The sequence below is a fragment of the Dendrobates tinctorius genome, unplaced genomic scaffold (assembly GCF_039654945.1).
Source record: "Dendrobates tinctorius isolate UK_male_01 unplaced genomic scaffold, ASM3965494v1 ptg000272l, whole genome shotgun sequence".
NCBI classification, from domain to species: Eukaryota; Metazoa; Chordata; class Amphibia; order Anura; family Dendrobatidae; genus Dendrobates; species Dendrobates tinctorius.
The window spans coordinates 12,976,718-13,002,819 of NW_027361939.1; the positions used below are offsets into that span (position 1 = coordinate 12,976,718).

Sequence of the window (26,102 nt, forward strand, 5' to 3'; positions counted from 1 at the left end):
TGTGTAGCTATCCATTCCCATATGGTCTAGCGGTTAGGATTCCTGGTTTTCACCCAGGCGGCCCGCGTTCGACTCCCGGTATGGGAACGCACCTTTTACTGTACTACTGCCAACAATCAAAGACAGAAATGTATTTTCCAGACAATAATATTTCAGGTAGATTTTGTACTTTGCAGTCAAAAATGCTGAACATCAGGGTATTTGTGGCTCTTACTGACCTTTAGCACAAGATTTCATTTTGTTTCATAGCTTAAACCATTCTCAACTACACCTTATTACTCCAAAGCGTCAAGGGACGCAACAATCCATGTGTTCTTTCTGTCACTAAGGCTCCTGTTTCCTTTCGAATCGGAAACGTTTCAGTGAGAAAGTTCTGAGTGGGTGACACAATATCCCAAGAAAAGGGGGGAGAATAGTTCCACGTGTGAGGAAAAAACCTCATGAACTTCAGATTACCAACTGACGTGCTAAGTACCATGCTCATGTGGCAACTTTTTTCTTTTGTGATGTAAAAGCTATTTAATCAAAGCAAAAACTTCTTTTTTTTTTTTTTTTTTTTTTAATTTATCTTGCTGCTTAGTGTATAACTTGTCCCACGTGGAAAAGTGGATAGGACCTAGTATCCCTGGTCGACTGGTTTACTTCCTGCTATGGGAGTGACACTCCTTTGGAACTAGTACACACATTCAAAAGCTGCCCCATGCCTTGTACGTGGAAACAGTTTAGGAACTAAATTGGTTATGTTTTGGTACTGAATCGGAAAAATCTGTGGCCCTGTAGCCAAGATGGAGACAGAATCGATTGAGAAAACGAGGGACCAGTACCCCGTCTAACAATCGAACGTTCATCTTTCAGCTTATGAGACTGATTTGCTTACAACTGTGTTAACGAGGCAAGCTGCGCAAATAGAACTGCAGAAGTTGCTTGTGCCAAGTAGAAAACTTATTTTTTTTCAGATTGTCACTGATAAGACAGCACATCTTTTCCCATATGGTCTAGCGGTTAGGATTCCTGGTTCTCACCCAGGCGGGCCGGGTTCAACTCCCGGTATGGGAACGCACCTTTAACTGTACTACTGCCAACAATCAAAGACAGAAATGTATTTTCCAGACAATAATATTTCAGGTAGATTTTGTACTTTGCAGTCAAAAATGCTGAACATCAGGGTATTTGTGGCTCTTACTGACCTTTAGCACAAGATTTCATTTTGTTTCATAGCTTAAACCATTCTCAACTACACCTTATTACTCCAAAGCGTCAAGGGACGCAACAATCCATGTGTTCTTTCTGTCACTAAGGCTCCTGTTTCCTTTCGAATCGGAAACGTTTCATTGAGAAAGTTCTGAGTGGGTGACACAATATCCCAAGAAAAGGGGGGAGAATAGTTCCACGTGTGAGGAAAAAACCTCATGAACTTCAGATTACCAACTGACGTGCTAAGTACCATGCTCATGTGGCAACTTTTTTCTTTTGTGATGTAAAAGCTATTTAATCAAAGCAAAAACTTCTTTTTTTTTTTTTTTTTTTTTTTAATTTATCTTGCTGCTTAGTGTATAACTTGTCCCACGTGGAAAAGTGGATAGGACCTAGTATCCCTGGTCGACTGGTTTACTTCCTGCTATGGGAGTGACACTCCTTTGGAACTAGTACACACATTCGAAAGCTGCCCCGTGCCTTGTACGTGGAAACAGTTTAGGAACTAAATTGGTTATGTTTTGGTACTGAATCGGAAAAATCTGTGGCCCTGTAGCCAAGATGGAGACAGAATCGATTGAGAAAACGAGGGACCAGTACCCCGTCTAACAATCGAACGTTCATCTTTCAGCTTATGAGACTGATTTGCTTACAACTGTGTTAACGAGGCAAGCTGCGCAAATAGAACTGCAGAAGTTGCTTGTGCCAAGTAGAAAACTTATTTTTTTTCAGATTGTCACTGATAAGACAGCACATCTTTTCCCATATGGTCTAGCGGTTAGGATTCCTGGTTCTCACCCAGGCGACCCGGGTTCAACTCCTGGTATGGGAATGTACTTTTCTGTACTGCCACCAACATTCAAAGACAAAGGTGTTTTTCAGACAAAAGTATTTCAGGTAGAATTTGCGTTAAGCTGTCGAAAATTCTGAACGCCATCTTTTGGTCCGTTCGTTGTGATGAACTTTGGCACAAGATTTAATTTGGTTTCATAGCTCAAATCAATCTCAACTAGCCCCTTTTAGAGCAAACGTGTCAAGAGAATCAACAACCCATGTGTCCTGTCTGTCATTTGGGTTCGCAAATTCTTACTTATCAGAAACATTTTAAATCTGAAAGGGAAAGTTCTAATTTGGTGACAGAATCTCTTCAGAAAAGAGGAGACCGCTTCCCCGTGTGAGGATCGAACTCACGAACTTCAGAATATGAGACTGACGTGCTCGCTACTGACGGGTGTTTTTCAGACAAAAGTATTTCAGGTAGATTTTGCGCTTAGCTGTCAAACAGCTCAAATCACTCTCATCTGCCTCTTTATACAGCAAACGGGTCAAGAGAAACAGCAACCCATGTGTCCCATCTGTCATTTGGGTTCACAAATCCTTACTTATCAGAAACGTGTTAGAACTGAAAGGGAAAGTTCTAAGATTTTGACAAAATCTCTTCGGAAAAGAGGAGCCTGCTGCCCCGTGTGAGGATCGAACTCACGACCTTCAGATTATGAGACTGACGCGGGTGTTTTTCAGACAAAAGTATTTCAGGTAGATTTTGCGCTTAGCTGTCAATCATTCTGAACACCAGCTTTTGGTTACATTCATTGTGACGACCTTTGGCACAAGATTTAATTTTTTTTCATAGCTCAAATCACTCTCATCTGCCTCTTTATACAGCAAACGAGTCAAGAGAACCAGCAACCCATGTGTCATTTGGGTTCACAAATCCTTACTTATCAGAAACATGTTAGAACTGAACGGGAAAGTTCTAAGTTTTTGACAAAATCTCTTCGGAAAAGAGGAGCCCGCTGCCCCGTGTGAACATCGAACTCACGACCTTCAGATTATGAGACTGACGCGCTACCTACTGCGCTAACGAGGCAAGATGCACGTGCCAATCTGCAGACGTTTCTTGTGCAAGCCCCCGAGCTGATTTTTTTCAATAGATACCTCAGTGTGTAGCTATCCATTCCCATATGGTCTAGCGGTTAGGATTCCTGGTTTTCACCCAGGCGGCCCGCGTTCGACTCCCGGTATGGGAACGCACCTTTTACTGTACTACTGCCAACAATCAAAGACAGAAATGTATTTTCCAGACAATAATATTTCAGGTAGATTTTGTACTTTGCAGTCAAAAATGCTGAACATCAGGGTATTTGTGGCTCTTACTGACCTTTAGCACAAGATTTCATTTTGTTTCATAGCTTAAACCATTCTCAACTACACCTTATTACTCCAAAGCGTCAAGGGACGCAACAATCCATGTGTTCTTTCTGTCACTAAGGCTCCTGTTTCCTTTCGAATCGGAAACGTTTCAGTGAGAAAGTTCTGAGTGGGTGACACAATATCCCAAGAAAAGGGGGGAGAATAGTTCCACGTGTGAGGAAAAAACCTCATGAACTTCAGATTACCAACTGACGTGCTAAGTACCATGCTCATGTGGCAACTTTTTTCTTTTGTGATGTAAAAGCTATTTAATCAAAGCAAAAACTTCTTTTTTTTTTTTTTAATTTATCTTGCTGCTTAGTGTATAACTTGTCCCACGTGGAAAAGTGGATAGGACCTAGTATCCCTGGTCGACTGGTTTACTTCCTGCTATGGGAGTGACACTCCTTTGGAACTAGTACACACATTCAAAAGCTGCCCCATGCCTTGTACGTGGAAACAGTTTAGGAACTAAATTGGTTATGTTTTGGTACTGAATCGGAAAAATCTGTGGCCCTGTAGCCAAGATGGAGACAGAATCGATTGAGAAAACGAGGGACCAGTACCCCGTCTAAGAATCGAACGTTCATCTTTCAGCTTATGAGACTGATTTGCTTACAACTGTGTTAACGAGGCAAGCTGCGCAAAAAGAACTGCAGAAGTTGCTTGTGCCAAGTAGAAAACTTATTTTTTTTCAGATTGTCACTGATAAGACAGCACATCTTTTCCCATATGGTCTAGCGGTTAGGATTCCTGGTTCTCACCCAGGCGGGCCGGGTTCAACTCCCGGTATGGGAACGCACCTTTTACTGTACTACTGCCAACAATCAAAGACAGAAATGTATTTTCCAGACAAGAATATTTCAGGTAGATTTTGTACTTTGCAGTCAAAAATGCTGAACATCAGGGTATTTGTGGCTCTTACTGACCTTTAGCACAAGATTTCATTTTGTTTCATAGCTTAAACCATTCTCAACTACACCTTATTACTCCAAAGCGTCAAGGGACGCAACAATCCATGTGTTCTTTCTGTCACTAAGGCTCCTGTTTCCTTTCGAATCGGAAACGTTTCATTGAGAAAGTTCTGAGTGGGTGACACAATATCCCAAGAAAAGGGGGGAGAATAGTTCCACGTGTGAGGAAAAAACCTCATGAACTTCAGATTACCAACTGACGTGCTAAGTACCATGCTCATGTGGCAACTTTTTTCTTTTGTGATGTAAAAGCTATTTAATCAAAGCAAAAACTTCTTTTTTTTTTTTTTTTTTTTTTAATTTATCTTGCTGCTTAGTGTATAACTTGTCCCACGTGGAAAAGTGGATAGGACCTAGTATCCCTGGTCGACTGGTTTACTTCCTGCTATGGGAGTGACACTCCTTTGGAACTAGTACACACATTCGAAAGCTGCCCCGTGCCTTGTACGTGGAAACAGTTTAGGAACTAAATTGGTTATGTTTTGGTACTGAATCGGAAAAATCTGTGGCCCTGTAGCCAAGATGGAGACAGAATCGATTGAGAAAACGAGGGACCAGTACCCCGTCTAACAATCGAACGTTCATCTTTCAGCTTATGAGACTGATTTGCTTACAACTGTGTTAACGAGGCAAGCTGCGCAAATAGAACTGCAGAAGTTGCTTGTGCCAAGTAGAAAACTTATTTTTTTTCAGATTGTCACTGATAAGACAGCACATCTTTTCCCATATGGTCTAGCGGTTAGGATTCCTGGTTCTCACCCAGGCGGCCCGATTCAACTCCCGGTATGGGAATGTACTTTTCTGTACTGCCACTAACATTCAAAGACAAAGGTGTTTTTCAGACAAAAGTATTTCAGGTAGAATTTGCGTTAAGCTGTCGAAAATTCTGAACGCCATCTTTTGGTCCGTTCGTTGTGATGAACTTTGGCACAAGATTTAATTTGGTTTCATAGCTCAAATCAATCTCAACTAGCCCCTTTTACAGCAAACGTGTCAAGAGAATCAACAACCCATGTGTCCTGTCTGTCATTTGGGTTCGCAAATTCTTACTTATCAGAAACATTTTAAATCTGAAAGGGAAAGTTCTAATTTGGTGACAGAATCTCTTCAGAAAAGAGGAGACCGCTTCCCCGTGTGAGGATCGAACTCACGAACTTCAGAATATGAGACTGACGCGCTCGCTACTGACGGGTGTTTTTCAGACAAAAGTATTTCAGGTAGATTTTGCGCTTAGCTGTCAAACAGCTCAAATCACTCTCATCTGCCTCTTTATACAGCAAACGGGTCAAGAGAAACAGCAACCCATGTGTCCCATCTGTCATTTGGGTTCACAAATCCTTACTTATCAGAAACGTGTTAGAACTGAAAGGGAAAGTTCTAAGATTTTGACAAAATCTCTTCGGAAAAGAGGAGCCTGCTGCCCCGTGTGAGGATCGAACTCACGACCTTCAGATTATGAGACTGACGCGGGTGTTTTTCAGACAAAAGTATTTCAGGTAGATTTTGCGCTTAGCTGTCAATCATTCTGAACACCAGCTTTTGGTTACATTCATTGTGACGACCTTTGGCACAAGATTTAATTTTTTTTCATAGCTCAAATCACTCTCATCTGCCTCTTTATACAGCAAACGAGTCAAGAGAGCCAGCAACCCATGTGTCATTTGGGTTCACAAATCCTTACTTATCAGAAACATGTTAGAACTGAACGGGAAAGTTCTAAGTTTTTGACAAAATCTCTTCGGAAAAGAGGAGCCCGCTGCCCCGTGTGAAGATCGAACTCACGACCTTCAGATTATGAGACTGACGCGCTACCTACTGCGCTAACGAGGCAAGATGCACGTGCCAATCTGCAGACGTTTCTTGTGCAAGCCCCCGAGCTGATTTTTTTCAATAGATACCTCAGTGTGTAGCTATCCATTCCCATATGGTCTAGCGGTTAGGATTCCTGGTTTTCACCCAGGCGGCCCGCGTTCGACTCCCGGTATGGGAACGCACCTTTTACTGTACTACTGCCAACAATCAAAGACAGAAATGTATTTTCCAGACAATAATATTTCAGGTAGATTTTGTACTTTGCAGTCAAAAATGCTGAACATCAGGGTATTTGTGGCTCTTACTGACTTTTAGCACAAGATTTCATTTTGTTTCATAGCTTAAACCATTCTCAACTACACCTTATTACTCCAAAGCGTCAAGGGACGCAACAATCCATGTGTTCTTTCTGTCACTAAGGCTCCTGTTTCCTTTCGAATCGGTAACGTTTCAGTGAGAAAGTTCTGAGTGGGTGACACAATATCCCAAGAAAAGGGGGGAGAATAGTTCCACGTGTGAGGAATAAACCTCATGAACTTCAGATTACCAACTGACGTGCAAAGTACCATGCTCATGTGGCAACTTTTTTCTTTTGTGATGTAAAAGCTATTTAATCAAAGCAAAAACTTCTTTTTTTTTTTTAATTTATCTTGCTGCTTAGTGTATAACTTGTCCCACGTGGAAAAGTGGATAGGACCTAGTATCCCTGGTCGACTGGTTTACTTCCTGCTATGGGAGTGACACTCCTTTGGAACTAGTACACACATTCAAAAGCTGCCCCATGCCTTGTACGTGGAAACAGTTTAGGAACTAAATTGGTTATGTTTTGGTACTGAATCGGAAAAATCTGTGGCCCTGTAGCCAAGATGGAGACAGAATCGATTGAGAAAACGAGGGACCAGTACCCCGTCTAAGAATCGAACGTTCATCTTTCAGCTTATGAGACTGATTTGCTTACAACTGTGTTAACGAGGCAAGCTGCGCAAATAGAACTGCAGAAGTTGCTTGTGCCAAGTAGAAAACTTATTTTTTTTCAGATTGTCACTGATAAGACAGCACATCTTTTCCCATATGGTCTAGCGGTTAGGATTCCTGGTTCTCAACCAGGCGGGCCGGGTTCAACTCCCGGTATGGGAACGCACCTTTTACTGTACTACTGCCAACAATCAAAGACAGAAATGTATTTTCCAGACAATAATATTTCAGGTAGATTTTGTACTTTGCAGTCAAAAATGCTGAACATCAGGGTATTTGTGGCTCTTACTGACCTTTAGCACAAGATTTCATTTTGTTTCATAGCTTAAACCATTCTCAACTACACCTTATTACTCCAAAGCGTCAAGGGACGCAACAATCCATGTGTTCTTTCTGTCACTAAGGCTCCTGTTTCCTTTCGAATCGGAAACGTTTCATTGAGAAAGTTCTGAGTGGGTGACACAATATCCCAAGAAAAGGGGGGAGAATAGTTCCACGTGTGAGGAAAAAACCTCATGAACTTCAGATTACCAACTGACGTGCTAAGTACCATGCTCATGTGGCAACTTTTTTCTTTTGTGATGTAAAAGCTATTTAATCAAAGCAAAAACTTCTTTTTTTTTTTTAATTTATCTTGCTGCTTAGTGTATAACTTGTCCCACGTGGAAAAGTGGATAGGACCTAGTATCCCTGGTCGACTGGTTTACTTCCTGCTATGGGAGTGACACTCCTTTGGAACTAGTACACACATTCAAAAGCTGCCCCATGCCTTGTACGTGGAAACAGTTTAGGAACTAAATTGGTTATGTTTTGGTACTGAATCGGAAAAATCTGTGGCCCTGTAGCCAAGATGGAGACAGAATCGATTGAGAAAACGAGGGACCAGTACCCCGTCTAAGAATCGAACGTTCATCTTTCAGCTTATGAGACTGATTTGCTTACAACTGTGTTAACGAGGCAAGCTGCGCAAATAGAACTGCAGAAGTTGCTTGTGCCAAGTAGAAAACTTATTTTTTTTCAGATTGTCACTGATAAGACAGCACATCTTTTCCCATATGGTCTAGCGGTTAGGATTCCTGGTTCTCACCCAGGCCGGCCGGGTTCAACTCCCGGTATGGGAACGCACCTTTTACTGTACTACTGCCAACAATCAAAGACAGAAATGTATTTTCCAGACAATAATATTTCAGGTAGATTTTGTACTTTGCAGTCAAAAATGCTGAACATCAGGGTATTTGTGGCTCTTACTGACCTTTAGCACAAGATTTCATTTTGTTTCATAGCTTAAACCATTCTCAACTACACCTTATTACTCCAAAGCGTCAAGGGACGCAACAATCCATGTGTTCTTTCTGTCACTAAGGCTCCTGTTTCCTTTCGAATCGGAAACGTTTCATTGAGAAAGTTCTGAGTGGGTGACACAATATCCCAAGAAAAGGGGGGAGAATAGTTCCACGTGTGAGGAAAAAACCTCATGAACTTCAGATTACCAACTGACGTGCTAAGTACCATGCTCATGTGGCAACTTTTTTCTTTTGTGATGTAAAAGCTATTTAATCAAAGCAAAAACTTCTTTTTTTTTTAATTTATCTTGCTGCTTAGTGTATAACTTGTCCCACGTGGAAAAGTGGATAGAACCTAGTATCCCTGGTCGACTGGTTTACTTCCTGCTATGGGAGTGACACTCCTTTGGAACTAGTACACACATTCAAAAGCTGCCCCGTGCCTTGTACGTGGAAACAGTTTAGGAACTACAATGGTTATGTTTTGGTACTGAATCGGAAAAATCTGTGGCCCTGTAGCCAAGATGGAGACAGAATCGATTGAGAAAACAAGGGACCAGTACCCCGTCTAAGAATCGAACGTTCATCTTTCAGCTTATGAGACTGATTTGCTTACAACTATGTTAACGAGGCAAGCTGCGCAAATAGAACTGCAGAAGTTGCTTGTGCCAAGTAGGAAACTTATTTTTTTTCAGATTGTCACTGATAAGACAGCACATCTTTTCCCATATGGTCTAGCGGTTAGGATTCCTGGTTCTCACCCAGGTGGGCCGGGTTCAACTCCCGGTATGGGAATGTACTTTTCTGTACTGCCACCAACATTCAAAGACAAAGGTGTTTTTCAGACAAAAGTATTTCAGGTAGAATTTGCGTTAAGCTGTCGAAAATTCTGAACGCTATCTTTTGGTCCGTTCGTTGTGATGAACTTTGGCACAAGATTTAATTTGGTTTCATAGCTCAAATCAATCTCAACTAGCCCCTTTTACAGCAAACGTGTCAAGAGAATCAACAACCCATGTGTCCTGTCTGTCATTTGGGTTCGCAAATTCTTACTTATCAGAAACATTTTAAATCTGAAAGGGAAAGTTCTAATTTGGTGACAGAATCTCTTCAGAAAAGAGGAGACCGCTTCCCCGTGTGAGGATCGAACTCACGAACTTCAGAATATGAGACTGACGCGCTCGCTACTGACGGGTGTTTTTCAGACAAAAGTATTTCAGGTAGATTTTGTGCTTAGCTGTCAAACAGCTCAAATCACTCTCATCTGCCTCTTTATACAGCAAACGGGTCAAGAGAAACAGCAACCCATGTGTCCCATCTGTCATTTGGGTTCACAAATCCTTACTTATCAGAAACGTGTTAGAACTGAAAGGGAAAGTTCTAAGATTTTGACAAAATCTCTTCGGAAAAGGGGAGCCTGCTGCCCCGTGTGAGGATCGAACTCACGACCTTCAGATTATGAGACTGACGCGGGTGTTTTTCAGACAAAAGTATTTCAGGTAGATTTTGCGCTTAGCTGTCAATCATTCTGAACACCAGCTTTTGGTTACATTCATTGTGACGACCTTTGGCACAAGATTTAATTTTTTTTCATAGCTCAAATCACTCTCATCTGCCTCTTTATACAGCAAACGAGTCAAGAGAACCAGCAACCCATGTGTCATTTGGGTTCACAAATCCTTACTTATCAGAAACATGTTAGAACTGAACGAGAAAGTTCTAAGTTTTTGACAAAATCTCTTCGGAAAAGAGGAGCCCGCTGCCCCGTGTGAGGATCGAACTCACGACCTTCAGATTATGAGACTGACGCGCTACCTACTGCGCTAACGAGGCAAGATGCACGTGCCAATCTGCAGACGTTTCTTGTGCAAGCCCCCGAGCTGATTTTTTTCAATAGATACCTCAGTGTGTAGCTAGCCATTCCCATATGGTCTAGCGGTTAGGATCCCTGGTTTTCACCCAGTCGGCCCGGGTTCGACTACCGGTATGGGAACGCACCTTTTACTGTACTACTGCCAACAATCAAAGACAGAAATGTATTTTCCAGACAATAATATTTCAGGTAGATTTTGTACTTTGCAGTCAAAAATGCTGAACATCAGGGTATTTGTGGCTCTTACTGACCTTTAGCACAAGATTTCATTTTGTTTCATAGCTTAAACCATTCTCAACTACACCTTATTACTCCAAAGCGTCAAGGGACGCAACAATCCATGTGTTCTGTCTGTCACTAAGGCTCCTGTTTCCTTTCGAATCGGAAACGTTTCAGTGAGAAAGTTCTGAGTGGGTGACACAATATCCCAAGAAAAGGGGGGAGAATAGTTCCACGTGTGAGGAAAAAACCTCATGAACTTCAGATTACCAACTGACGTGCTAAGTACCATGCTCATGTGGCAACTTTTTTCTTTTGTGATGTAAAAGCTATTTAATCAAAGCAAAAACTTCTTTTTTTTTTTTTTTTTTTTTTTTTAATTTATCTTGCTGCTTAGTGTATAACTTGTCCCACGTGGAAAAGTGGATAGGACCTAGTATCCTTGGTCGACTGGTTTACTTCCTGCTATGGGAGTGACACTCCTTTGGAACTAGTACACACATTCAAAAGCTGCCCCATGCCTTGTACGTGGAAACAGTTTAGGAACTAAATTGGTTATGTTTTGGTACTGAATCGGAAAAATCTGTGGCCCTGTAGCCAAGATGGAGACAGAATCGATTGAGAAAACGAGGGACCAGTACCCCGTCTAACAATCGAACGTTCATCTTTCAGCTTATGAGACTGATTTGCTTACAACTGTGTTAACGAGGCAAGCTGCGCAAATAGAACTGCAGAAGTTGCTTGTGCCAAGTAGAAAACTTATTTTTTTTCAGATTGTCACTGATAAGACAGCACATCTTTTCCCATATGGTCTAGCGGTTAGGATTCCTGGTTCTCACCCAGGCGGCCCGATTCAACTCCCGGTATGGGAATGTACTTCTCTGTACTGCCACCAACATTCAAAGACAAAGGTGTTTTTCAGACAAAAGTATTTCAGGTAGAATTTGCGTTAAGCTGTCGAAAATTCTGAACGCCATCTTTTGGTCCGTTCGTTGTGATGAACTTTGGCACAAGATTTAATTTGGTTTCATAGCTCAAATCAATCTCAACTAGCCCCTTTTACAGCAAACGTGTCAAGAGAATCAACAACCCATGTGTCCTGTCTGTCATTTGGGTTCGCAAATTCTTACTTATCAGAAACATTTTAAATCTGAAAGGGAAAGTTCTAATTTGGTGACAGAATCTCTTCAGAAAAGAGGAGACCGCTTCCCCGTGTGAGGATCGAACTCACGAACTTCAGAATATGAGACTGACGCGCTCGCTACTGACGGGTGTTTTTCAGACAAAAGTATTTCAGGTAGATTTTGCGCTTAGCTGTCAAACAGCTCAAATCACTCTCATATGCCTCTTTATACAGCAAACGGGTCAAGAGAAACAGCAACCCATGTGTCCCATCTGTCATTTGGGTTCACAAATCCTTACTTATCAGAAACGTGTTAGAACTGAAAGGGAAAGTTCTAAGATTTTGACAAAATCTCTTCGGAAAAGAGGAGCCTGCTGCCCCTTGTGAGGATCGAACTCACGACCTTCAGATTATGAGACTGACGCTGGTGTTTTTCAGACAAAAGTATTTCAGGTAGATTTTGCGCTTAGCTGTCAATCATTCTGAACACCAGCTTTTGGTTACATTCATTGTGACGACCTTTGGCACAAGATTTAATTTTTTTTCATAGCTCAAATCACTCTCATCTGCCTCTTTATACAGCAAACGAGTCAAGAGAACCAGCAACCCATGTGTCGTTTGGGTTCACAAATCCTTACTTATCAGAAACATGTTAGAACTGAACGGGAAAGTTCTAAGTTTTTGACAAAATCTCTTCGGAAAAGAGGAGCCCGCTGCCCCGTGTGAGGATCGAACTCAAGACCTTCAGATTATGAGACTGATGCGCTACCTACTGCGCTAACGAGGCAAGATGCACGTGCCAATCTGCAGACGTTTCTTGTGCAAGCCCCCGAGCTGATTTTTTTCAATAGATACCTCAGTGTGTAGCTATCCATTCCCATATGGTCTAGCGGTTAGGATTCCTGGTTTTCACCCAGGCGGCCCCGGTTTGACTCCCGGTATGGGAACGCACTTTTTACTGTACTACTGCCAACAATCAAAGACAGAAATGTATTTTCCAGACAATAATATTTCAGGTAGATTTTGTACTTTGCAGTCAAAAATGCTGAACATCAGGGTATTTGTGGCTCTTACTGACCTTTAGCACAAGATTTCATTTTGTTTCATAGCTTAAACCATTCTCAACTACACCTTATTACTCCAAAGCGTCAAGGGACGCAACAATCCATGTGTTCTGTCTGTCACTAAGGCTCCTGTTTCCTTTCGAATCGGAAACGTTTCAGTGAGAAAGTTCTGAGTGGGTGACACAATATCCCAAGAAAAGGAGGGGAGAATAGTTCCACGTGTGAGGAAAAAACCTCATGAACTTCAGATTACCAACTGACGTGCTAAGTACCATGCTCATGTGGCAACTTTTTTCTTTTGTGATGTAAAAGCTATTTAATCAAAGCAAAAACTTCTTTTTTTTTTTTTTTTTTTTTAATTTATCTTGCTGCTTAGTGTATAACTTGTCCCACGTGGAAAAGTGGATAGGACCTAGTATCCCTGGTCGACTGGTTTACTTCCTGCTATGGGAGTGACACTCCTTTGGAACTAGTACACACATTCAAAAGCTGCCCCATGCCTTGTACGTGGAAACAGTTTAGGAACTAAATTGGTTATGTTTTGGTACTGAATCGGAAAAATCTGTGGCCCTGTAGCCAAGATGGAGACAGAATCGATTGAGAAAACGAGGGACCAGTACCCCGTCTAAGAATCGAACGTTCATCTTTCAGCTTATGAGACTGATTTGCTTACAACTGTGTTAACGAGGCAAGCTGCGCAAATAGAACTGCAGAAGTTGCTTGTGCCAAGTAGAAAACTTATTTTTTTTCAGATTGTCACTGATAAGAAAGCACATCTTTTCCCATATGGTCTAGCGGTTAGGATTCCTGGTTCTCACCCAGGCGGGCCGGGTTCAACTCCCGGTATGGGAATGTACTTTTCTGTACTGCCACCAACATTCAAAGACAAAGGTGTTTTTCAGACAAAAGTATTTCAGGTAGAATTTGCGTTAAGCTGTCGAAAATTCTGAACGCTATCTTTTGGTCCGTTCGTTGTGATGAACTTTGGCACAAGATTTAATTTGGTTTCATAGCTCAAATCAATCTCAACTAGCCCCTTTTACAGCAAACGTGTCAAGAGAATCAACAACCCATGTGTCCTGTCTGTCATTTGGGTTCGCAAATTCTTACTTATCAGAAACATTTTAAATCTGAAAGGGAAAGTTCTAATTTGGTGACAGAATCTCTTCAGAAAAGAGGAGACCGCTTCCCCGTGTGAGGATCGAACTCACGAACTTCAGAATATGAGACTGACGCGCTCGCTACTGACGGGTGTTTTTCAGACAAAAGTATTTCAGGTAGATTTTGCGCTTAGCTGTCAAACAGCTCAAATCACTCTCATCTGCCTCTTTATACAGCAAACGGGTCAAGAGAAACAGCAACCCATGTGTCCCATCTGTCATTTGGGTTCACAAATCCTTACTTATCAGAAACGTGTTAGAACTGAAAGGGAAAGTTCTAAGATTTTGACAAAATCTCTTCGGAAAAGAGGAGCCTGCTGCCCCGTGTGAGGATCGAACTCACGACCTTCAGATTATGAGACTGACGCGGGTGTTTTTCAGACAAAAGTATTTCAGGTAGATTTTGCGCTTAGCTGTCAATCATTCTGAACACCAGCTTTTGGTTACATTCATTGTGACGACCTTTGGCACAAGATTTAATTTTTTTTCATAGCTCAAATCACTCTCATCTGCCTCTTTATACAGCAAACGAGTCAAGAGAACCAGCAACCCATGTGTTATTTGGGTTCACAAATCCTTACTTATCAGAAACATGTTAGAACTGAACGGGAAAGTTCTAAGTTTTTGACAAAATCTCTTCGGAAAAGAGGAGCCCGCTGCCCCGTGTGAGGATCGAACTCACGACCTTCAGATTATGAGACTGACGCGCTACCTACTGCGCTAACGAGGCAAGATGCACGTGCCAATCTGCAGACGTTTCTTGTGCAAGACCCCGAGCTGATTTTTTTCAATAGATACCTCAGTGTGTAGCTATCCATTCCCATATGGTCTAGTGGTTAGGATTCCTGGTTTTCACCCAGGCGGCCCGGGTTCGACTCCTGGTATTGGAACGCGCTTTTTACTGTACTACTGCCAACAATCAAAGACAGAAATGTATTTTCCAGACAATAATATTTCAGGTAGATTTTGTACTTTGCAGTCAAAAATGCTGAACATCAGGGTATTTGTGGCTCTTACTGACCTTTAGCACAAGATTTCATTTTGTTTCATAGCTTAAACCATTCTCAACTACACCTTATTACTCCAAAGCGTCAAGGGACGCAACAATCCATGTGTTCTGTCTGTCACTAAGGCTCCTGTTTCCTTTCGAATCGGAAACGTTTCAGTGAGAAAGTTCTGAGTGGGTGACACAATATCCCAAGAAAAGGGGGGAGAATAGTTCCACGTGTGAGGAAAAAACCTCATGAACTTCAGATTACCAACTGACGTGCTAAGTACCATGCTCATGTGGCAACTTTTTTCTTTTGTGATGTAAAAGCTATTTAATCAAAGCAAAAACTTCTTTTTTTTTTAATTTATCTTGCTGCTTAGTGTATAACTTGTCCCACGTGGAAAAGTGGATAGAACCTAGTATCCCTGGTCGACTGGTTTACTTCCTGCTATGGGAGTGACACTCCTTTGGAACTAGTACACACATTCAAAAGCTGCCCCGTGCCTTGTACGTGGAAACAGTTTAGGAACTACAATGGTTATGTTTTGGTACTGAATCGGAAAAATCTGTGGCCCTGTAGCCAAGATGGAGACAGAATCGATTGAGAAAACGAGGGACCAGTACCCCGTCTAAGAATCGAACGTTCATCTTTCAGCTTATGAGACTGATTTGCTTACAACTATGTTAACGAGGCAAGCTGCGCAAATAGAACTGCAGAAGTTGCTTGTGCCAAGTAGAAAACTTATTTTTTTTCAGATTGTCACTGATAAGACAGCACATCTTTTCCCATATGGTCTAGCGGTTAGGATTCCTGTTTGTCTCCCAGGCGGCCCTGGTTCAACTCCCGGTATGGGAATGTACTTTTCTGTACTGCCACCAACATTCAAAGACAAAGGTGTTTTTCAGACAAAAGTATTTCAGGTAGAATTTGCGTTAAGCTGTCGAAAATTCTGAACGCCATCTTTTGGTCTGTTCGTTGTGATGAACTTTGGCACAAGATTTAATTTGGTTTCATAGCTCAAATCAATCTCAACTAGCCCCTTTTACAGCAAACGTGTCAAGAGAATCAACAACCCATGTGTCCTATCTGTCATTTGGGTTCGCAAATTCTTACTTATCAGAAACATTTTAAATCTGAAAGGGAAAGTTCTAATTTGGTGACAGAATCTCTTCAGAAAAGAGGAGACCTCTTCCCCGTGTGAGGATCGAACTCACGAACTTCAGAATATGAGACTGACGCGCTCGCTACTGACGGGTGTTATTCAGACAAAAGTATTTCAGGTAGATTTTGCGCTTAGCTGTCAAACAGCTCAAATCACTCTCATCTGCCTCTTTATACAGCAAACGGGTCAAGAGAAACAGCAACCCATGTGTCCCATCTGTCATTTGGGTTCACAAATCCTTACTTATCAGAAACGTTTTAGAACTGAAAGGGAAAGTTCTAAGTTTTTGACAAAATCTCTTCGGAAAAGAGGAGCCTGCTGCCCCGTGTGAGGATCGAACTCACGACCTTCAGATTATGAGACTGACGCGGGTGTTTTTCAGACAAAAGTATTTCAGGTAGATTTTGCGCTTAGCTGGCAATCATTCTGAACACCAGCTTTTGGTTACATTCATTGTGATGACCTTTGGCACAAGAGTTAATTTTTTTCATAGCTCAAATCACTCTCATCTGCCTCTTTATACAGCAAACGGGTCAAGAGAACCAGCAACCCATGTGTCATTTGGGTTCACAAATCCTTACTTATCAGAAACGTGTTAGAACTTAACGGGAGAGTTCTAAGTTTTTGACAAAATCTCTTCGGAAAAGAGGAGCCCGCTGCCCCGTGTGAGGATCGAACTCACGCCCTTCAGATTATGAGACTGACGCGCTACCTACTGCGCTAACGAGGCAAGATGAACGTGCTGATCTGCAGACGTTTCTTGTACAAGCCCCCGAGCTGATTTTTTTCAATAGATACCTCAGAGTGTAGCTATCCATTCCCATTTTGTCTAGCGGTTAGGGTACCTGGTTTTCACCCAGGCGGACTGGGTTCGACTCACGTTATGGGAACGCACCTTTTACTGTACTACTGCCAACAATCAAAGACAGAAATGTATTTTCCAGACAATAATATTTCAGGTAGATTTTGTACTTTGCAGTCAAAAATGCTGAACATCAGGGTATTTGTGGCTCTTACTGACCTTTAGCACAAGATTTCATTTTGTTTCATAGCTTAAACCATTCTCAACTACACCTTATTACTCCAAAGCGTCAAGGGACTCAACAATCCATGTGTTCTGTCTGTCACTAAGGCTCCTGTTTCCTTTCGAATCAGAAACGTTTCAGTGAGAAAGTTCTGAGTGGGTGACACAATATCCCAAGAAAAGGGGGCAGAATAGTTCCACGTGTGAGGAAAAAACCTCATGAACTTCAGATTACCAACTGACGTGCTAAATACCATGCTCATGTGGCAACTTTTTTCTTTTGTGATGTAAAAGCTATTTAATCAAAGCAAAAACTTCTTTTTTTTTTTTTTTTTTTTTTTTAATTTATCTTGCTGCTTAGTGTATAACTTGTCCCACGTGGAAAAGTGGATAGGACCTAGTATCCCTGGTCGACTGGTTTACTTCCTGCTATGGGAGTGACACTCCTTTGGAACTAGTACCCACATTCGAAAGCTGCCCCGTGCCTTGTACGTGGAAACAGTTTAGGAACCAAATTGGTTATGTTTTGGTACTGAATCGGAAAAATCTGTGGCCCTGTAGCCAAGATGGAGGCAGAATCGATTGAGAAATCGAGGGACCAGTTCCCGTCTAAGAATCGAACGTTCACCTTTCAGCTTATGAGACTGATTTGCTTACAACTGTGTTAACGAGGCAAGCTGCGCAAATAGAACTGCAGAAGTTGCTTGTGCCAAGTAGAAAACTTATTTTTTTTCAGATTGTCACTGATAAGACAGCACATCTTTTCCTATATGGTCTAGCGGTTAGGATTCCTGGTTCTCACCCAGGCGGCCAGGGTTCAACTCCCAGTATGGGAATGTACTTTTCTGTACTGCCACCAACATTCAAAGACAAAGGTGTTTTTCAGACAAAAGTATTTCAGGTAGAATTTGCGTTAAGCTGTCGAAAATTCTGAACGCCATCTTTTGGTCCGTTCGTTGTGATGAACTTTGGCACAAGATTTAATTTGGTTTCATAGCTCAAATCAATCTCAACTAGCCCCTTTTACAGCAAACGTGTCAAGAGAATCAACAACCCATGTGTCCTGTCTGTCATTTGGGTTCGCAAATTCTTACTTATCAGAAACATTTTAAATCTGAAAGGGAAAGTTCTAATTTGGTGACAGAATCTCTTCAGAAAAGAGGAGACCGCTTCCCCGTGTGAGGATCGAACTCACGAACTTCAGAATATGAGACTGACGCGCTCGCTACTGACGGGTGTTATTCAGACAAAAGTATTTCAGGTAGATTTTGCGCTTAGCTGTCAAACAGCTCAAATCACTCTCATCTGCCTCTTTATACAGCAAACGGGTGAAGAGAAACAGCAACCCATGTGTCCCATCTGTCATTTGGGTTCACAAATCCTTACTTATCAGAAACGTGTTAGAACTGAAAGGGAAAGTTCTAAGTTTTTGACAAAATCTCTTCGGAAAAGAGGAGCCTGCTGCCCCGTGTGAGGATCGAACTCACGACCTTCAGATTATGAGACTGACGCGGGTGTTTTTCAGACAAAAGTATTTCAGGTAGATTTTGCGCTTAGCTGTCAATCATTCTGCACACCAGCTTTTGGTTACATTATTATTATTATTATTATTATTATTATTATTTATTGTTATAGCGCCATTTATTCCATGGCGCTTTACATGTGAGGGGGGTATACATAAAAACAAGTACAATAATCTTAAACAATACAAGTCATAACTGGTACAGGAGGAGAGAGGACCCTGCCCGCGAGGGCTCACAATCTTCTAGGGATGGGTGATAATACAGTAGGCGAGGGTAGAGCTGGTCGTGCAGCGGTTTGGTCGATCGGTGGTTACTGCAGGTTATAGGCTTGTCGGAAGAGGTGGGTCTTCAGGCTCTTTTTGAAGGTTTCGATGATAGGTGAGAGTCTGATATGTTGTGGTAGAGAGTTCCAGAGTAGGGGTGATGCGCGAGAGAAATCTTGTATGCGATTGTGGGAAGAGGAGATAAGAGGGGAGTAGAGAAGGAGATCTTGTGAGGATCGGAGGTTGCGTGCAGGAAAGTACCGGGAGACGAGGTCACAGATGTATGGAGGAGACAAGTTGTGGATGGCTTTGTATGTCATGGTTAGGGTTTTGTAATGGAGTCTCTGGGCAATTGGGAGCCAGTGAAGGGATTGACAGAGGGGAGAAGCTGGGGAATAGCGGGGGGACAGGTGGATTAGTCGGGCAGCAGAGTTTAGAATAGATTGGAGGGGTGCGAGAGTGTTTGAGGGGAGGCCGCAGAGCATGAGGTTGCAGTAGTCAAGGCGAGAGATGATGAGGGCATGGACTAGGGTTTTTGCAGATTCTTGGGTGAGGAATGAACGGATGCGTGAAATATTTTTGAGTTGAAGTCGGCAGGAAGTGGAAAGGGTTTGGATATGTGGTTTGAAGGAGAGATCAGCATCAAGGATTACTCCGAGGCAGCGAGCTTGTGGGACTGGGGAGAGTGGGCAGTCATTTACTGTAATTGATAGGTTCGTAGGGGGGGTCACGTGAGATGGGGGAAAGATGATGAATTCTGTTTTGTCCATGTTGAGTTTCAGATATCTAGTGGAGAAGAAGGATGAAATAGTGGACAGACATTGAGGGATTCTGGTTAGTAGGGAGGTGATATCTGGTCCAGAGATGTAGATCTGTGTGTCATCAGCATAAAGATGATACTGAAAGCCATGAGATTCTATGAGCTGTCCCAGGCCAAAGGTGTAAATAGAGAACAGCAGGGGCCCTAGGACTGAACCTTGTGGGACTCCGACAGATAGGGGGCGAGGTGAGGAGGTGGTGTGTGAGTGGGAGACGCTGAATGTCCGGTCTGTTAGGTATGATGAGATCCAGGAGAGGGCCAAGTCTGTGATGCCGAGGGATGAGAGGGTCTGTAATAATAGGGAATGGTCCACTGTGTCAAAGGCAGCCGACAGGTCCAGGAGGAGGAGGACAGAGTAGTGTCGCTTGCTCTTGGCAGTTAAGAGGTCATTGGTGACCTTAGTAAGGGCAGTTTCAGTGGAGTGGTGTGACCGGAAGCCAGATTGTAAGCGGTCGAAGAGGGAGCAAGAAGAGAGATGGGAGGACAGTTCAAGGTAGACGTGTTGTTCCAGTAGCTTGGAGGCGTATGGGAGAAGTGATATAGGGCGATAGCTAGATACAGAGGATGGGTCAAGAGAGGGCTTTTTGAGGATAGGTGTGATGGAGGCATGTTTAAAGCTTGAGGGGAAAACACCAGTTGTTAGTGATAGGTTGAAGAGATGGGTTAGGGTTGGGATGAAGACTGTGGTAAGGTTTGGGATGAAGTGGGATGGGATCGGGTCGAGTGCACAGGTGGTGAGATGTGATCTTGAGAGTAGAGTGGAGAGTCGATCTTCTGTAATGGTGGAGAAGTTGGTTTTGAAGGTGGAGGGCTGGGAAGTCGGGAGGAAGGGCTCTGGGGGTTGTTGACCAAAACTGTCCCTGATGTTATCAATTTTCTGCTTGAAAAATGAGGCAAAGTCTTCAGCTGAGATGAGTGGGGAGGGAGGAGGTGCTGGGGGGCGGAGGAGAGAATTGAAGGTGTTGAATAACTGTTTAGGGTTGTGAGACAGGGAGGATATGAGAGATGAGAAGTAGGTTTGTTTAGCTGTGGCGAGTGTGGTCTTGAAAGTAGTGAGGGACTGTTTGAATGCGATGAAATGCTCGTTGGAGTGGGATCTTTTCCATCTGCGCTCAGCAGCCCTGGAAGCTCGCCTCAGCTCTTTGGTCAGGCTGGTGTGCCAGGGCTGTCTGTTGATTTTGCGAGTTTTGGTATGTGTAAGTGGGGCAGCGGATTCCAAAGCTACAGCTATTGTGGTGTTATATAGAGCGGCAGCATCATCCGCATTGTGTAAGGAACTTATATCTGTAAGAGGGAGGAGGGATTCGGAGAATGAGTGTAGGTCAAGGTGTTTAAGATTCCTGCGAGGGTGTGAAAGTTTGTGGGGTGGGGATTGTAGACATGGAGTGAAGAGGGAAGAGAATGTGAGCAGGTTGTGGTCAGAGAGAGGAAGAGGTGAGTTAGAGAGGCTAGATAGGGCGCAGAGGCGGGTGAAGATGAGGTCTAGTGTGTGGCCATCTTTGTGAGTGGCTGCAGAAGACCATTGAGTGAGGCCGAAGGAGGAAGTGAGAGATAGAAGTTTAGTGGCAGCTGAGAGGGAAGTGTCAATGGGGATGTTGAAGTCGCCCATGATGATAGTAGGGATGTCCGCGGAAAGGAAATGAAGTAACCAGGTGGTGAAGTGGTCAAAGAAGGTGGTGGCTGGCCCTGGGGGGCGGTAGATGACAGCCAGTTGGAGGTTGGAGGGGGAGTAGATGCGCACAGAGTGCACCTCAAAGGAAGGGAGGGTAACAGAGGGTGGCAGTGGGATTGGGGTGAAGGAGCAGGTATCTGACAGGAGAAAACCAACTCCTCCACCATGTTTGCTGCTGGGGCGGGGGGTGTGAGAAAGGTGGAAGCCGCCATACGAAAGTGCAGCAGGAGAGGCTGTGTCAGAAGGGGTGAGCCAGGTTTCGGTGATGGCGAGGAAGGAGAGTTTGGTAGTAACAAAAAGATCATGGATGTAGGAAAGCTTGTTGCAGACAGAGCGAGCGTTCCACAGAGCTCCTGTTAGTGGGACTGGGGAAGCGGGGGCTGGGTGAATGGGTATAAGGTTGGAGAGGTTACGGAAGGTTGTGATAGAGCGTGGATGGGAGGTAGAAATGACTGTGGGAATGTGGTGAGGAGGACCAGGATTTGGAGAGATATCACCAGCAGTGAGAAGGAGCAGAGAAAGTGTTAGCAGGTGGGAGCAGGAGAGGGCATGAGGGGGCTGTCTGTGTTTGGAGACAGAGGATTGTATGTTAAGGAACAGTTTTGAGGCGGAGGTGAGGTGGATGGGGAGGATTGAAGAAGAGATGAACAGTTCCTTACTAGGAGTAGGGATTAGGGGAATTAGCAGAAAGTGAAGGATTATTGGGGTGAAAGTGAAAACAAACAGAAACATTGTTTACAGTGACTGTATCCAGTTACCTTCAGTTCCCTTCAGTTCCAATTCTGGTTTTAATTCTTAAATTAATCTTCACACTTCTAGCACACACTTATAGCAATCACAATGCAGACTGAAGTCTATGCAGACTTGTACTCTGCAATATATGTACAACTAAGTGCAGTCAGGTGTGAAGCAGAGAGGAGTGGTCTCTGCTCATCTTGGCCAGACAATTAAGAGTGGACCAGATGTATATGATCAAGCCAGAGTAAACAAGGTCATAAATAACACTGGGGTAAGCTGGGGTTAGCTGAAAGGCATACCATGTGAATGCTAGGTGCAGAGGCAAGTCTATGTGCAAAGCTGGGTGACGCACTGTGTGTCCTTCATAGACAGACAGCAGGAGAGCAGGAGAGCTGGGTGGATGGACATACCATGTGAATGCTAGGTGCAGAGGCAAGTCTATGTGCAAAGCTGGGTGACGCACTGTGTGTCCTTCATAGACAGACAGCAGGAGAGCAGGAGAGCTGGGTGGATGGACATACCATGTGAATGCTAGGTGCAGAGGCAAGTCTATGTGCAAAGCTGGGTGACGCACTGTGTGTCCTTCATAGACAGACAGCAGGAGAGCAGGAGAGCTGGGTGGATGGACATACCATGTGAATGCTAGGTGCAGAGGCAAGTCTATGTGCAAAGCTGGGTGACGCACTGTGTGTCCTTCATAGACAGACAGCAGGAGAGCAGGAGAGCTGGGTGGATGGACATACCATGTGAATGCTAGGTGCAGAGGCAAGTCTATGTGCAAAGCTGGGTGACGCACTGTGTGTCCTTCATAGACAGACAGCAGGAGAGCTGGGTGGATGGACATACCTGTCGGAAGAATAGAGATGCTTGTTAGAGTGCGATGGTGGCAGGTAGCAGGGCACAGTCTGTATTCATCCTTCTGGTTTTAATTCTTAAATTAATCTTCACACTTCTAGCACACACTTATAGCAATCACAATGCAGACATTACATTCGTTGTAATGTCAGACGTTACATTCATTGTGACGACCTTTGGCACAAGAGTTAATTTTTTTTCATAGCTCAAATCACTCTCATCTGCCTCTTTATACAGCAAACGGGTCAAGAGAACCAGCAACCCATGTGTCATTTGGGTTCACAAATCCTTACTTATCAGAAACGTGTTAGAACTTAACGGGAAAGTTCTAAGTTTTTGACAAAATCTCTTCGGAAAAGAGGAGCCCGCTGCCCCGTGTGAGGATCGAACTCACGCCCTTCAGATTATGAGACTGACGCGCTACCTACTGCGCTATCGAGGCAAGATGCACGTGCCGATCTGCAGACGTTTCTTGTGCAAGCCCCCGAGCTGATTTTTTTCAATAGATACCTCAGTGTGTAGCTATCCATTCCCATATGGTCTAGCGGTTAGGATTCCTGGTTTTCACCCAGGCGGACCGGGTTCGACTCATGTTATGGGAACGCACCTTTTACTGTACTACTGCCAACAATCAAAGACAGAAATGTATTTTCCAGACAATAATATTTCAGGTAGATTTTGTACTTTGCAGTCAAAAATGCTGAACATCAGGGTATTTGTGGCTCTTACTGACCTTTAGCACAAGATTTCATTTTGTTTCATAGCTTAAACCATTCTCAACTACACCTTATTACTCCAAAGCGTCAAGGGACTCAACAATCCATGTGTTCTGTCTGTCACTAAGGCTCCTGTTTCCTTTCGAATCGGAAACGTTTCAGTGAGAAAGTTCTGAGTGGGTGACACAATATCCCAAGAAAAGGGGGCAGAATAGTTCCACGTGTGAGGAAAAAACCTCATGAACTTTAGATTACCAACTGACGTGCTAAGTACCATGCTCATGTGGCAACTTTTTTCTTTTGTGATGTAAAAGCTATTTAATCAAAGCAAAAACTTCTTTTTTTTTTTAATTTATCTTGCTGCTGAGAGTATAACTTGTCCCACGTGGAAAAGTGGATAGGACCTAGTATCCCTGGTCGACTGGTTTACTTCCTGCTATGGGAGTGACACTCCTTTGGAACTAGTACACACATTCAAAAGCTGCCCCGTGCCTTGTACGTGGAAACAGTTTAGGAACTAAATTGGTTATGTTTTGGTACTGAATCGGAAAAATCTGTGGCCCTGTAGCCAAGATGGAGACAGAATCGATTGAGAAAACGAGGGACCAGTACCCCGTCTAAGAATCGAACGTTCATCTTTCAGCTTATGAGACTGATTTGCTTACAACTGTGTTAACGAGGCAAGCTGCGCAAATAGAACTGCAGAAGTTGCTTGTGCCAAGTAGAAAACTTATTTTTTTTCAGATTGTCACTGATAAGACAGCACATCTTTTCCCATATGGTCTAGCGGTTAGGATTCCTGGTTCTCACCCAGGCGGCCCGGGTTCAACTCCCGGTATGGGAATGTACTTTTCTGTACTGCCACCAACATTCAAAGACAAAGGTGTTTTTCAGACAAAAGTATTTCAGGTAGAATTTGCGTTAAGCTGTCGAAAATTCTGAACGCCATCTTTTGGTCCGTTCGTTGTGATGAACTTTGGCACAAGATTTAATTTGGTTTCATAGCTCAAATCAATCTCAACTAGCCCCTTTTACAGCAAACGTGTCAAGAGAATCAACAACCCATGTGTCCTATCTGTCATTTGGGTTCGCAAATTCTTACTTATCAGAAACATTTTAAATCTGAAAGGGAAAGTTCTAATTTGGTGACAGAATCTCTTCAGAAAAGAGGAGACCGCTTCCCCGTGTGAGGATCGAACTCACGAACTTCAGAATATGAGACTGACGCGCTCGCTACTGACGGGTGTTATTCAGACAAAAGTATTTCAGGTAGATTTTGCGCTTAGCTGTCAAACAGCTCAAATCACTCTCATCTGCCTCTTTATACAGCAAACGGGTCAAGAGAAACAGCAACCCATGTGTCCCATCTGTCATTTGGGTTCACAAATCCTTACTTATCAGAAACGTTTTAGAACTGAAAGGGAAAGTTCTAAGTTTTTGACAAAATCTCTTCGGAAAAGAGGAGCCTGCTGCCCCGTGTGAGGATCGAACTCACGACCTTCAGATTATGAGACTGACGCGGGTGTTTTTCAGACAAATGTATTTCAGGTAGATTTTGCGCTTAGCTGTCAATCATTCTGAACACCAGCTTTTGGTTACATTCATTGTGACGACCTTTGGCACAAGATTTAATTTTTTTTCATAGCTCAAATCACTCTCATCTGCCTCTTTATACAGCAAACAGGTCAAGAGAACCAGCAACCCATGTGTCATTTGGGTTCACAAATCCTTACTTATCAGAAACGTGTTAGAACTTAACGGGAAAGTTCTAAGTTTTTGACAAAATCTCTTCGGAAAAGAGGAGCCCGCTGCCCCGTGTGAGGATCGAACTCACGCCCTTCAGATTATGAGACTGACGCGCTACCTACTGCGCTAACGAGGCAAGATGCACGTGCCGATCTGCAGACGTTTCTTGTGCAAGCCCCCGAGCTGATTTTTTTCAATAGATACCTCAGTGTGTAGCTATCCATTCCCATATGGTCTAGCGGTTAGGATTCCTGGTTTTCACCCAGGCGGACTGGGTTCGACTCCCGTTATGGACTACTGTACTACTGCCAACAATCAAAGACAGAAATGTATTTTCCAGACAATAATATTTCAGGTAGATTTTGTACTTACCTTACTGACCTTTAGCACAAGATTTCATTTTGTTTCATAGCTTAAACCATTCTCAACTACACCTTATTACTCCAAAGCGTCAAGGGACTCAACAATCCATGTGTTCTGTCTGTCACTAAGGCTCCTGTTTCCTTTCGAATCGGAAACGTTTCAGTGAGAAAGTTCTGAGTGGGTGACACAATATCCCAAGAAAAGGGGGGAGAATAGTTCCACGTGTGAGGAAAAAACCTCATGAACTTCAGATTACCAACTGACGTGCTAAGTACCATGCTCATGTGGCAACTTTTTTCTTTTGTGATGTAAAAGCTATTTAATCAAAGCAAAAACTTCTTTTTTTTTTAATTTATCT

At 43.1% G+C, this 26,102-nt stretch overlaps 19 non-coding genes across 19 annotated transcripts; 11 read left to right on the forward strand and 8 right to left on the reverse strand.

The window, feature by feature from the left end:
• Window positions 1-15: 15 nt before the first annotated feature.
• On the forward strand, window positions 16-87 carry TRNAE-UUC (transfer RNA glutamic acid (anticodon UUC)). Its single transcript has one exon. It is a non-coding gene; the product is annotated as a tRNA-Glu (tRNA).
• An 897-nt stretch (window positions 88-984) lies between these two features.
• On the forward strand, window positions 985-1,056 carry TRNAE-CUC (transfer RNA glutamic acid (anticodon CUC)). The gene has a single exon. It is a non-coding gene; the product is annotated as a tRNA-Glu (tRNA).
• An 898-nt stretch (window positions 1,057-1,954) lies between these two features.
• Window positions 1,955-2,026, forward strand: TRNAE-CUC (transfer RNA glutamic acid (anticodon CUC)). The gene has a single exon. It is a non-coding gene; the product is annotated as a tRNA-Glu (tRNA).
• Window positions 2,027-2,991: 965 nt separating this feature from the next.
• On the reverse strand, window positions 2,992-3,064 carry TRNAM-CAU (transfer RNA methionine (anticodon CAU)). The gene has a single exon. It is a non-coding gene; the product is annotated as a tRNA-Met (tRNA).
• An 88-nt stretch (window positions 3,065-3,152) lies between these two features.
• TRNAE-UUC (transfer RNA glutamic acid (anticodon UUC)) lies at window positions 3,153-3,224 on the forward strand. Its single transcript has one exon. It is a non-coding gene; the product is annotated as a tRNA-Glu (tRNA).
• Window positions 3,225-4,113: 889 nt separating this feature from the next.
• On the forward strand, window positions 4,114-4,185 carry TRNAE-CUC (transfer RNA glutamic acid (anticodon CUC)). The gene has a single exon. It is a non-coding gene; the product is annotated as a tRNA-Glu (tRNA).
• A 1,933-nt stretch (window positions 4,186-6,118) lies between these two features.
• On the reverse strand, window positions 6,119-6,191 carry TRNAM-CAU (transfer RNA methionine (anticodon CAU)). The gene has a single exon. It is a non-coding gene; the product is annotated as a tRNA-Met (tRNA).
• Window positions 6,192-6,279: 88 nt separating this feature from the next.
• TRNAE-UUC (transfer RNA glutamic acid (anticodon UUC)) lies at window positions 6,280-6,351 on the forward strand. Its single transcript has one exon. It is a non-coding gene; the product is annotated as a tRNA-Glu (tRNA).
• Window positions 6,352-7,238: 887 nt separating this feature from the next.
• Window positions 7,239-7,310, forward strand: TRNAE-CUC (transfer RNA glutamic acid (anticodon CUC)). The gene has a single exon. It is a non-coding gene; the product is annotated as a tRNA-Glu (tRNA).
• A 1,844-nt stretch (window positions 7,311-9,154) lies between these two features.
• On the forward strand, window positions 9,155-9,226 carry TRNAE-CUC (transfer RNA glutamic acid (anticodon CUC)). Its single transcript has one exon. It is a non-coding gene; the product is annotated as a tRNA-Glu (tRNA).
• Window positions 9,227-10,191: 965 nt separating this feature from the next.
• On the reverse strand, window positions 10,192-10,264 carry TRNAM-CAU (transfer RNA methionine (anticodon CAU)). The gene has a single exon. It is a non-coding gene; the product is annotated as a tRNA-Met (tRNA).
• Window positions 10,265-12,360: 2,096 nt separating this feature from the next.
• On the reverse strand, window positions 12,361-12,433 carry TRNAM-CAU (transfer RNA methionine (anticodon CAU)). The gene has a single exon. It is a non-coding gene; the product is annotated as a tRNA-Met (tRNA).
• A 1,057-nt stretch (window positions 12,434-13,490) lies between these two features.
• Window positions 13,491-13,562, forward strand: TRNAE-CUC (transfer RNA glutamic acid (anticodon CUC)). Its single transcript has one exon. It is a non-coding gene; the product is annotated as a tRNA-Glu (tRNA).
• A 965-nt stretch (window positions 13,563-14,527) lies between these two features.
• On the reverse strand, window positions 14,528-14,600 carry TRNAM-CAU (transfer RNA methionine (anticodon CAU)). The gene has a single exon. It is a non-coding gene; the product is annotated as a tRNA-Met (tRNA).
• Window positions 14,601-14,688: 88 nt separating this feature from the next.
• Window positions 14,689-14,760, forward strand: TRNAE-UUC (transfer RNA glutamic acid (anticodon UUC)). The gene has a single exon. It is a non-coding gene; the product is annotated as a tRNA-Glu (tRNA).
• Window positions 14,761-16,681: 1,921 nt separating this feature from the next.
• On the reverse strand, window positions 16,682-16,754 carry TRNAM-CAU (transfer RNA methionine (anticodon CAU)). The gene has a single exon. It is a non-coding gene; the product is annotated as a tRNA-Met (tRNA).
• Window positions 16,755-23,288: 6,534 nt separating this feature from the next.
• On the reverse strand, window positions 23,289-23,361 carry TRNAM-CAU (transfer RNA methionine (anticodon CAU)). The gene has a single exon. It is a non-coding gene; the product is annotated as a tRNA-Met (tRNA).
• Window positions 23,362-24,407: 1,046 nt separating this feature from the next.
• On the forward strand, window positions 24,408-24,479 carry TRNAE-CUC (transfer RNA glutamic acid (anticodon CUC)). The gene has a single exon. It is a non-coding gene; the product is annotated as a tRNA-Glu (tRNA).
• A 965-nt stretch (window positions 24,480-25,444) lies between these two features.
• TRNAM-CAU (transfer RNA methionine (anticodon CAU)) lies at window positions 25,445-25,517 on the reverse strand. Its single transcript has one exon. It is a non-coding gene; the product is annotated as a tRNA-Met (tRNA).
• Window positions 25,518-26,102: the final 585 nt, after the last annotated feature.